This window comes from Anabrus simplex, chromosome 4 (assembly GCF_040414725.1).
Source record: "Anabrus simplex isolate iqAnaSimp1 chromosome 4, ASM4041472v1, whole genome shotgun sequence".
NCBI lineage: Eukaryota > Metazoa > Arthropoda > Insecta > Orthoptera > Tettigoniidae > Anabrus > Anabrus simplex.
Genome location: NC_090268.1, coordinates 409,483,447 through 409,496,246, shown reverse-complemented (window position 1 = coordinate 409,496,246; position 12,800 = coordinate 409,483,447).

The window sequence follows — 12,800 nt, the reverse complement described above, 5'->3', positions numbered from 1 at the left end:
GACAGAGGCAGAGAATATTACAATAGAAGATATATGAGAGAGTCAAGTGAAGGACAGAGCGAGAAGAATAAATGGGAAAGAGCCATAAGGGACCAAAATATTAATGCGGACGTAGAAGGAGCAGAAAGCTTGGAACTACAGAGGTTTAAAAGGAATAAGCAGGAGACGTCGAAACTCAATCCTGCCACTAAAGAATTCGAGTGTAGGAGAGAGAATAATCAATCTGTAAACAAAAAAACACCAATTTCAGATTAGAGGGTGAGGTAAAAAGTATACAGGACGCTGGAAATCAAAATTCATAGTTATTTCATAACGCAAATAGATTCTTAGGAGAGAGATCCGGAGGAATTAACGAGAGATGTATCAGCTGACCCCATGAAGAAAGCATACAATTTGCCTATTATTGTAGCAAGAGTAAACGGACTACGAGTGCATTGTCTCATTGATTCAGGCGCTAGCATCAGCGTGCTATCTAAGGAATTATTCTTGGAAATAAATAGGAAAACAAAACTTCCAACGATACCTGTATCAAAAATTAAGATTCGCGGTATAATACCGGACAAAACAGTAGAGTGTAACCTGCAGACATACCTTGAAATTAATATCGGAAGTAGGTATTTCGAACACCCATTTATCGTCATGAACCAGATCAGGCATAACATTATATTAGGCATAGATTTTATGACGATAAGCGGCATGACGATAGATATGGAGCAACAGGAAATCAGATTTCCTATATATAATGAACAGATAGGGAATGCCCTGGAGAGAATTAAACTCCATGAAGGAGCTAATATGATGAGTGGCATGGAAATAGAGGAAGAAGGAGGGAAACATCTATCAGGAAAACATCTAGCATGTCGGAGGGAATAAAAAGAGATAGAGATGATTCATGAAGAAATAATGGATAGCATAGAGAAGGTGGTGACGATGGAGGAGACAAACCTAACATCACAGGAGCGATGGGTAATGCCAATGTAACACCTGTCGAGAAGTCAGAACTTCATGGAATCTTGCAAGAGTATACAGACTTATTCAAAAACAAACCAGGGCAGGTACCGAACTTTAAATATAAACTTCTAGTAAATGATTGGACACCATATAAGGGCAAGTTATATGGTATTCCGGAGAAATATTTCCCTGAAGTCAAGAAAATTATACATGAAATGGAAAAGGACGGTATAATAGCTAAGACATCCAGTCCATTCTTGAATCCCTTAGTCGTGGTGGTGAAAAGCAACGGGAAACTGAGAATTTGCCTCGATGCTCGTGTATTAAACGGGAAGTTAATACCGGAATATAATAAGGTTCCTAAAATTAGATACATTATAAAAAGATTTAAGGACATGAAGTATTTTTCCACCATGGATTTTACCAGTTCTTACCATCACATAGTCTTGGAGGAAAAATCCAGGCTTTTAACGGGATTCATGTTCGATAATCAAACCTATGTCTACTGTAGGCTTCCATTCGGCCTCTGGAATAGTTGCGCAGTTCTCGTGAGGGCGCTAGACAGGAATTTAACAACCGAAGTGAAGGAATTTTTGATCTATTATGTGGACGATTTGATCTTGGCTACCCAGACATTTTCGGATCATTGCAACAAGTTACGGAAATCATTTGAAAACTTAAGAGCAACAGGTTTCAAAATTAATATCGAAAAATCTAAATTCTGTCAGGAAGAAGTGCTATTCGTGGGTCACATGATCGATGGCACGGGGGTACGTCCTAACCCAGTGAAGATCAAAGCTATATGTGATTTTCCTCGTCCAAAGAGAATCAAGCAAGTGAGACAATTTCTCGGGATGACGCAATTCTTTTCTAGCCATTGTGAGAATTATACTCAAACAGCAGCACCATTACAAAATTTACTAAAGATAAACAACCGATGGAAGTGGGACGAGAAAGCCGAGAGAGCGTTTCAACAAATGAAGACATTGATGGTGAAGAGCATAAAGCTAAGCTATCCAGATTATGAAAAAGAATTCATAATCCAATCGGATGCCTCAAACATAGGCATAGGAGCTTGCCTTTACCAGGAAGAAAAGGGTCAATCGAAACAGAGAATGTATTTAGCTTTCACCAGCCGGAGGTTGAAGAAGCATGAAATCAATTATACTACTACTGAGCAAGAGCTGTTGGCCATAGTATATGCGTTACAGCAGTGGCGAAAAACAATCTATGGATATCCGGTAATTGTTAGATCAGATCATAAGGCTCTGGTGTTTGGGTTAAAAGCTGCAATGACGAGTGAAAGAGTAACTAGGTGGATGTTATTTGTCCAACAATTTCAGGTAAAGATTGAATATTGTAAAGGAAAGGATGATGTTCTAGCAGACGCTTTAAGCCGTAATCCCGTGGATAAAGATGAGGAAATTCACAGGATAGAATTGATTCCCCAAGACGAAGAAGTACTGGAGAAATTGCGTGACTTAAGAAGTTTACAACACCAAGACGAGGAGCTGAGACAAATTTTGGATATGTTGGGAAATGAGAATCATGGAAATGAACCGAGGTCAAGAATGGTACAGAAATATAGTATCGAACAAGCCGTATTGTTGGCTAAGATTGGTGAAGAACAATATAAATCCCGAATTCTATTACCATCAATATTACATAAGGAAGTAATCTGGCATGTACACAGAATTACAGGGCATGGTGGTATAGAGAAGGTCACCCAAGTTATACTAGAAAGGTTTACGTGGCGAGGTTTAAGAAGGACGGTAGCGAGGATAATAAGAACTTGCGATATATGCCAAAGGGTAAAGCATGGTAATCGTTTAATTAAACATGAACCAAAGGCCATATTACCTCAGGAAGCTAAAGAAATATACGCCATTGACATTTTTGGAAAGCTCCCGACTGCACGGAAAGGACACAAATTCATAGTGGTTGTAGTGGATGTGTTTTCAAAATATGTATCATTACAACCAATTCAAAGAGCAAATTCCAAAAAAGTATTACAGCGTTTGATCAAATATGTTCTACCTGTTATGGGAAAACCCGAGAGACTATTATCTGACCGGGGAACACAATTCACATCCGTACGATTTAAAGAGGCAATGAAAGAACTAGGAATTAAACATACGTTCTGCTCAGTGAGACATCCTGAATCAAACCCAGTCGAAAGATACATGAGGGAAATATCTAAATTTTGCCGCATCTACTGTCCAGAACAGCATTGGAAGTGGATAGATGTGATTAAAATAATTGAAGAAAGCATCAACAACATGATCCACGAATCCAGTGGAGAAATACCAAACCTTGTACATCATAAGCTGCAGCCTTCCAGACCTTGGGATATGGTAATTGATCTTCCTATCCGACCAAATTTAAACCAAGACGAAATCAACCAGCGAGTTAGGGAAAGAATGCTTAGACAGGCAAAAATAAGATTAAGGAGAGTACGCCACAAGAAATATCGGCCTGAATTGAGGGAAGGAGACCTCGTATTAGTTAAGAAGTCCTCAGTTTCCAATGTGTCAACAAAGATTTTTGCTAAATTTTTACCTTTATTCGATGGACTCTTATAATAAGAAGGTCGTTCAATAATAATGCTCATGAGATCAGTGATATGGACGGAAGGTACAAGGGTATCCATAACGCGTCCAATATGAAACTGTATATTAAGGAATAAGACCGATGGAGACAGACGGATGTTCCAACTGAAGCAAAGAGATTCGAACCGGAATGCCTGAATCTAAAGATGGATTGATCTTTAGCATATGAATGTTAAAAGGAAATATATAGACAGAAGAGCGCAGAAATGAACAGTGAAAAGCCACATTGATATGTTAAGAATCCAATATATAAATATATTACGAGTAATATATTTAAATAAGTGTAGGGGAAATAATGTGCCATTTCACTGTTATAAGAAGTTCTGTCCGTAAGAAGGACAAAGATGGAGTCCAGGTCTCCGAGAATAATTAACGTCAAAATGCCTGATGATACCGCGAGCTGAAGCAAAAGTATTCACCTCGGGCGCTAGAGAAAGGAATTTAGATCCAGAAGGCAGTGAAAAAGAATGAATATGAAGATTGTTACTAACAATTATAGAAAAAAAGAGATTGAATTGCTATTTCTAAATCAGAATCGAAGACGGAAAGCAACTACGTCAGAGTTTAAAGAAGGTATCGACGAGAGATCATTTCAGTGGAAACAAAGAACAGACTTAGTGGAAGCTGCGTCGCAAATCAAGCAGAAGATTATTAATTTCGTTCCGCGAACTTTAAGATACGTGGAAAGTCGAGAATAAACTACGACAAGCTTACGTCACGGCAGTCTCTGCTGACGTATTACTCGATATCACCCAAGTTAAAGAATTACAGAAGGGGGGATCCTATAATAACTCCTGGAAAGATAAAGGAGAAAAATCTGTTCATTTGAATTCATAGAATTATACTACCCCAAGAAGATTATTTGTCAAGTAGATCAACTCTTTCAAAAGAAACAATCTTTCGCATTAGACAAATTATCACAGCTGTTCATGATGACAATGCTAATTGATTCTGTTTGCTATGCTATTCCAACTAGTCCAGAGATGAACAAGGGGTTCTAAGAAGACGATAGGCCAGACTGCCCAAATGGGTGCCGTCGGATGACGTTGCCTGCCGAGAGATGACTAAGCCCAGAGGAGAATTATACCAGTATTTCCCATTCACCTAGGGAAGTAAAAGGAGGCGTATCCGTATGTCCTGTCAGCTGGACATATGCCGACGACTGGAGCTGCTGAATTCAGATAAGTCTTACTTTTAAATTAGTGTAGTAATGTTTTATATTCATATATAAGTGCAATATGATTTGTTAATTTGTTCCGTGCGAAATAATGAAGCGACGAAAGTGGTGTATGAAATTAGAGCAAAGGTGGATAGGTCATCTTCGTATATGAATGACAAATCCATAGATAGGTAGTCAATCAGTGATGAAAGCCCACGTTCGAGATATGATCCATGTAGTGTGAAATACTGAGTTTGTTAAGGTGACAGTGAGTTATATGCTATGTCAAAAGAGACTTAGGTATGCGTGTACGTTGGTTATGACCAAATAATGTCAAGTTAGGAACCAGTAGTAGGATATACTTGCTAAATAGACAGATGTGTTTACAATAATTTAAGGTTATGACGGAATTAAGGTCATAATGTCGTGAAATATGTCCATGAACCGTGAGTAAAATAATAAAGGCCACGATTGAATGAAGTGGACACGTATTTAGTAAAGGAGGCAGAATATAGGTTTGGAAGTATAATAACGATTATTTTAAGTCAAGTTGATATGAGATTGATAATTTAGAATGGTGGTAGTAGCCGGTCGTAGAACTATGGTGTGAGGCGGGGTGTGCGAGAAAGCTAGCAGCGTTAAACCTTGTGCAGACTCCTTCGAAAATGATTTTTTGAGTACAAGACTTGACGGTGATTCATTTGTCGGATGGAGGCAATAAGCCTTGTGCAGGCTTCTTCAGCGGGAGTAGGCTATGTGTTGGTACTGGGATATCTAGTTATAAAACCCGCTACAACAAATTTATCGCGTATACTGCGATTTAAAATCCTAGTCAGGAAGGGCAGCCGGTCGTAAAACTATGGTGTGAGGCGGGGTGTGCAAGAAAGCTAGCAATAAGTAAGGGCTGTTGATGTGTTTTAACCTCTCCGTACAATCATGATAGTTTACGTTAGGAACTTACATAGGCTAAATGCTACACATTCCGTAGCAGAGCCGGGAATCGAACTCGGACCTCCGAGGGCAGCAGCTAATCACACTAACTACTACACCACAGAGGAGGACTATTTCAGAATATTTTACAACCTTAATTAGTACTGTGTTTTAAGAGCTTACATGCTACTCGGCTAAGAAGACGTTCGCGAGTTACAAGCCGCTGATCAGCATGCCGTGTCCTCGTTCAAGGTCAAGCCGGAAGATACGTGTATAATTTCAGCTAACACACGCATTCCACACAACTCGCTCAGAATGACTGTGCCGATACTTCGAGGACTGTAGAACAAATCTATAGCCTACAGTATGCATGCCTCTCACCCGGTAGTCTCGGGTTCGATTCTCTTGGGAATAAAAATGTGTTTAAATCGCATGAATGTGTTGAGTTGTCCTTCCTGATGCAAAACTAGCAGTATCTAACCTCATACACTATAGTTTTACGACCGGTTGCCCTTCCTGACAACTCGGATTAAGAATCTGTTTTACAACGTCTAACACGGGGAATCGGGGATTTACAGCTAGATCCACTTCTTAGATTTTAAATCACGAACTATTGTTTTACGGCCGGATGCCCTTCCTGACGCAAAACTAAGATTTTAAATCGCAAGAATTTGTTTTAAGACTAGTCGCCCTTCCTGATGCAAAACTGGCAGTATCTAGCCTCATACACTATAGTTTTCAACCGGTTGCCCTTCCTGACGTCAAAGAACTCGGATTAAGAATCTGTTTTACAACTTCTAACATGAGAATCGGGGATTTACAGCTTAAAGATGGCGGATGACAGCTGTCAAAAAAGCACATAGGTTTGTAAAGCACGTGGAATTTGCCGCCACCGGGGCAGCACTGTTCTCTCTGGATTAAAAGCTTTGTTTCCAAACAAGAGCACGTGGAATTTGCCGCCACCCGGCAGCACGGTGATTAAAGATGGCGGATGACAGCTGTCAGAAAAGCACATAGGTTTGTAAAGCACTTGGAATTTGCCACCGCTACATAGAGTTCAGCACTGTTCTCAAAGATGGCGGATGACAGCTGTCAGAAAAGCGCATAGGTTTGTAAAGCACGTGGAATTTACAACCACCACATAGAGGGCAGCACTGTTCTCAAAGATGGCGGATGACGACTGTCAGAAAAGCGCATAGGTTTGTAAAGCACTTGGAATTTGCCACCGCTACATAGAGGGCAGCACTGTTCTCTCTGGATTAAAGATGGCGGATGACAGCTGTCAGAAAAGCGCATAGGTTTGTAAAGCACGTGGAATTTACCGCCACCACATAGAGTGCAGCACTGTTCTCAAAGATGGCGGATGACAGCTGACGAAATGGCCCGCAGCACAGTGCTCAAAGATGGCGGATGACAGCTGTCAAAAAAGCACGTGGCTTTGTTTCCCAACAAGAGCACGTGGAATTTGCCACCACCACATAGAGTGCAGCACTGTGATTAAAGATGGCGGATGACGGCTGTCAAAAAAGCGCGTGAGTTTGTTTCCAAACAAGACCACGTGGAATTTACCACCACCACATAGAGGGCAGCACGGTGCTCTCTTGATTAAAGATGGCTGCTGTCACGTGGAATTGTCTGCCACCACAGGTATCTAGCTAAAGAGGGCAGCACTGAGGTTTGCGATGCAAGATGGCTGCTGTCAAAAAAGCATTTTTCAAATTATCCACCACCACATTCCAAAGGTAAGTAGCTAAAGAGGGCAGCACTGTGCTCTATAGATTAAAGATGGTGGATGACAGCTGTCAAAAAACACGTGGCTTTGTTTACCTCACGCTAGTTAGGTTAAGTTGGTAGCACTAAGGTTTAGACCCGTCAAGATGGCAGCACTGCCGATGACAGGTGACGAAAGAGGGCAGGAGAGTGCTCAAAGATGGCGGATGACAGCTGTCAAAAAAGCACGTGGTTGTCAAAAAGCACGTGGCTTTGTTTACTACACGCTAGTGAGGTTAAGTTGGTACTACTGAGGTTTAGGCCCGTCAAGATGGCAGTACTGAGGTTAGCGATGCGTTGTTGTCTGTCAAAAAGCACGTGGCTTTGTTTACAAATCTGTCAAAAAGCACGTGGCTGTCAAAAAACACGTGGCTTTGTTTACCTCACGCTAGTGAGGTTAAGTTGGCACTAGTGAGGTTTAGGCCCGTCAAGATGGCAGCAGTGAGGTTAGCGATGCGTTGTTGTCGATGACAGCTGTCAAAAAGCACGTGGCCTTGTTTACAAATTCAAATTTCGCGCCAAAATTCAAATTTACCGCGGGAGGTGGAGGCCTCTCCCGAGAGCCTGAGGTGGAGGTGGCGCCCGAACTGTCCAATTATACTACTTTTACGAGGTTTATATGAACATCAAGCATTACTGACACTACTTCTTTCACTCTAAAAAAGCTATTTATTCAGGATCTATGCCTCGACTGCTGTCTTGTGGCTGCGGGTGAATGAAAATTTGTGTTATGGAAGTATAACCCTAGCAACCGTGCAGGCTAGTGGTCATCTGAAATTAGCAGCCGTTGATGGATAATTTCCATGGATAATTAAACCGCGAATTCCAGTAGCAAGATAAACTCAATCAACCAGTCGCGTGCACAGGCAGAATAAACCAATATTGATATATATGCATTGAGATCTGGTGATGATATTGTAGTTACGATATATCGATATCGCTTGAATATACCGATATATTATGTTTAATAAATATCGATTATCGAAAATAAGTTTTCAATATATCGAAATATCGATATATCGGTATTTTTTTAAAACTTCCATCCCTAGTTATGACGGAATCAAGGTCATAATGTCGTGAAATATGTCCATGAACCGTGAGTAAAATAATAAAGGCCACGATTGAATGAAGTGGACACGTATTTAGTAAAGGAGGCAGAATATAGGTTTCGAAGTATAAAGCGATTATTTTAAGTCAAGTTGATATGAGATTGATAATTTAGAATGGTGGTAGTTATTGATTCTTCGCGAATATGAGCACGGTGATGTAGTAGTGGACTTAATGGTTTCAAGTTGAGATTTTATTAAGTGGAAATGAATATGTAGCATTTATATGTACTATTTCTCTTACGAGCAAGCATGAGAAAGTTCAAGTAGGATTGGAGTGACACCTGTTGGTTAGCGTACATACTTGGTAGTACCAATGAAGTTTCAGTTAGGAGGATGAACTAAACACATGCACTGTGTCACAGATGTTTTCTAATTCTGATCTATTCTCAGGCGAAAGGAAATGTAGTAACTTCTTAGGCAACATCCTATCACTGATGACTGACTGAAAATGTAGGAATTGTATTTGATGGTCGAGTCTTCGCACAATGCAGACCACATTAGCTAGTATATTTCAGATGAAACTAGCAGAGTAGTCGTTAGAATATAATAATGTCGCACGTATATTCAACTTAAAATGATGAGAAGATTCAGATCTTAGAATGGTATGTGGAACTTACTGGTACTTATTGAACCATTTATAAAAATTACATTAATTTAAAAGAGGACTTATCAATATTCACGCAGAAGAAGAAGAGAAATAAGAAGCATGAATATTCAGAATTGTAAACCAGTTATTTGTAGAAATATTAGGGAACTATCCTCCCAAGTTTACATTTATAGGTCTTTATTGATATGTTGTGCGAAAGATAGGAATAATTATATGTTAACAGATTAATATGAGCTCCGAGTGAGAGCCAACAATTCACTCAAAGACTTCATAGGCAACAGAGAAGAATTCCAATTCATGAGATATGGTTTTAGGCCTAAAATGCGTCTGAATATCTTGAAACCGCCCTCAATCTACTCTTTAGCTTGTAAGGTATCATGTTGTAAATATTTTTCTTTGCTAGGGTGCACCCAAATAAGTTTTAGTTACCCAAATAAGTTTTAATTACCCAAATAAGTTTTAATTACCCAAATAAGTTTTAATTACCCAAATAAGTTTTAATTACCCAAATAAGTTTTAGTTACCCCAATAAGTTTTAATTACCCATATAAGTTTTAATTACCCAAACATATTTAACTTAATTGCTTCAGTCTATTAATTTTTCACTTTATTTCGATTTAATCAGTTCTTTAAAGTCTAAGATGGTGAGTTTGACATCTTTGAACTTATAATTTATAATTGTTAATTGCGAGCTGAATTATAGTAATGTTCAGCTGAATAATTGGTTATATGGACTTCAATAATTTGCCGTATATTACATTCTGTCCTTAATTTTTGGGTCAGTCAAGATTTAAGCACTTAGTGCAATAGATTTCAACAGATTCATTTTAAAGATGACTAACTCAAGTAGCATGTCTTTCATAATGCATAGCGGGTGCCGGACGTGTCAATTACCGGAAGATTCAAGATGAACGTCGCTTGCATGTATTTATACCCGATACTGACATTTCTTCGATTTCTCCTTACGGAGAAATGTGGATGTATTGATTGAAAGTTGATATGGAGAGAGGCTAAGAGAGGAGGTAAAATCATTGACTATGCGGTCGGGTAGAAGAAATAGATAGATTTAAGAAATTAAGGCCATGTTCGCTAGAAATGGACGAAATCAGATGATCATGCAGTTTCCTCTATTAGAAATTCTTTGGGGAGGATAGCATTACGTTCGACCTTTTTATTGAAACAAGTATACAATAAACAAGATATGTAAAAGTTTAAACAGTTCTTTTAATGTGTTTCGTAGCGTAGAGACTTAGATTTAAGCGGATGAATGCTACATCTTGGTAGCGTAAGAAATTCAATAAGCAACGTATGAGAGTTGTTTCTATGTGTAATTTAAGATTTCTTTGGCTCCATATGGTATGTCTTTCTCATATTCGGAACTCATAGCCCAAATGATAGAATTATGTTAGTCGGAAGGATCGTAATTAAGCTAGCCTGGATCTTATGCGTCCTCTCAGGGAGACGGGGACGGCGCATTTTAAATTGGCGCCGCAACGTGTTGCAATTCCAGAAAAAGACACCATGGGAATGTAATAAATGGTCGTCAAGTTTAGGAATTTGACAAACAATGAGGTTGTAATTCAAGAGAAAAACGTCGTGGGACGTCAAGAAAAAGAGTCATTAATCACATAGAAACTGACACAATAAGATTGCAAGTGGAGAAAGGTCACTACACATGAGGAATACGATACTATAATGTAAATTAGAACGAATGGAAATACCGGAGTAACTTAACAGAGGAATGGATACTAGAAATAATAGGAAAATGATCGGGTAGTTAGAGAGAAAACATAGAGATATTGCAGAATTTGGTTTGGATCGAATGAAAGAGTTATCAGCCGACCTAACCGTGATAAATTGGAGGAGAAGATGATACAGTAAGAGAAGGAACAGAATTAGGGAGAAGAAGTAGTTGATCGAGGCAAGGAAATCAGCAAGATGTGATAGTAGGAGACGAGTTCGTGAACTCAGGATTTGAAGGACTGAGAATTATCTCTTTATTAATAATAATAATAATAGTGTATTAATATTAGTAGTATGTTAAGGAATGTTGTAGTTTGTAAGAATTAGTTTTTAAGAAATTATTTTTTTCTTTTCAGTTTCTTGCAAGTATTGATTTAGAGTGAGGGTTCTCAGGAATTGGAATCGAAGTTAATGGAACGAATATTCATGCTTCTTGACTAGAATGGGAGGCAAGGTCATCTTTAGGTACTTAATTTGGGTAGTTAGGCCTATTTATTTGTTGAGTACATATACTAATATTGTGTATAGAGTAACTGTGAGATTGGAGTGTTGAATGAGTTGATTTGTATAGAGTTGGGGGAGCACTAGAGTATTGTTAGGCAATTAGAGATTTCAAAAGCAACATTAAACCAACATGACGACATTAAGCCAAATGAAGGCGCAGTTCGAGCAATATCAGAGAGAACAGGAAGAGAAACAGGAGGAGTTTCAAAGGGAACAGAGAGATAAGCAGGAGAAGTGTCAAAGAGATCAAGAAATGCAGGAGAAATGCCGGAAAGAACAGGAGGAGCGATTGAAAAGAGTTGAAGAAACAGTAAAGGAAGTGAGAGCAGAGCAAGGAGGATTGGTAGAGAATTTCCAGCAGATGATGGAACACATAATGGAAGAAGCAAGGAAAGAGAGGCAAGAAGAAGTCAGAAAGCGAGAAGAAGAAGCCAGAGAGCGGGATGAAGAAGCAAGGAAAGAGAGACAGGAAGAAGCCAGAAGGCGAGAAGAAGAAGCCCAAAAGCGTGATGAAGAAGTTAGAAAGCGGGATGAGGAGGCAAGAAAGGAAATGATAGAAGAAATAAATCAGCGACAGAAGATGATGATGGAAGAGATGAAAGAAGAAATAAAGAGAGGTCAACGAGAACAGAAGGAGGAAATGAATAAATATCAGGAAAAGATAGAGGAAATGACAAAGGAACAAGAGGGGAAACAGAAAGTAATGATGGAGGAAATGAAGGAGGAAATCAGGAAAATAGGATCGGACATGGATAAAGTCAGGAATAACATGGACGAATTGAGGGTTGAAATGAGTGATAGGATCGAGGAAAAGAATAAAGAAATTCAGGAAGAGATAAATGAGATTAGAAGAGAGATGATAGAGAACAACAATTGCCTCCAGTGTCTGAAAGAGAACGAAATGAAGAAGTTGACTGATAATATGGAGCAGTTGAATATTGACTCACAAGGGAAATGGAAACAATGTGAAGAAAAGATCGACAAGTTAAGCAATGAAATCCAAACGACGAATGCAGGTATAGAAGACAGATATAAGCAAGCTAGTGAGCAGATTGGAAATAGAATTACTACGATAAGGGAGGAAATTAAACATAATAAGGAGGAAATAGATCAAAGAATGTCCAAGTCTGAAGAAGGGCTAAAACAGATACAAGTACAGATGAGAGAAATCAGAGAAGAAGTTCAAGGGAAGACACCGATGTCAACGTGTAGTGATGGACGAAAAACGATAGAGTTACAGATAAATGAGAGGGAGACTACACCCACGTTGATCGCTCAATCTAGTCATGGCAATGGTGAAACGAGCACTGAAGGTGGAAATGGTGGAAATCCAGCCATCATTAATGTGATTAAAACTTATGAGGATAGAGCGAAAGATTTCAATAACACTGCTAATATATCACCCAAGCGTTTCCTTA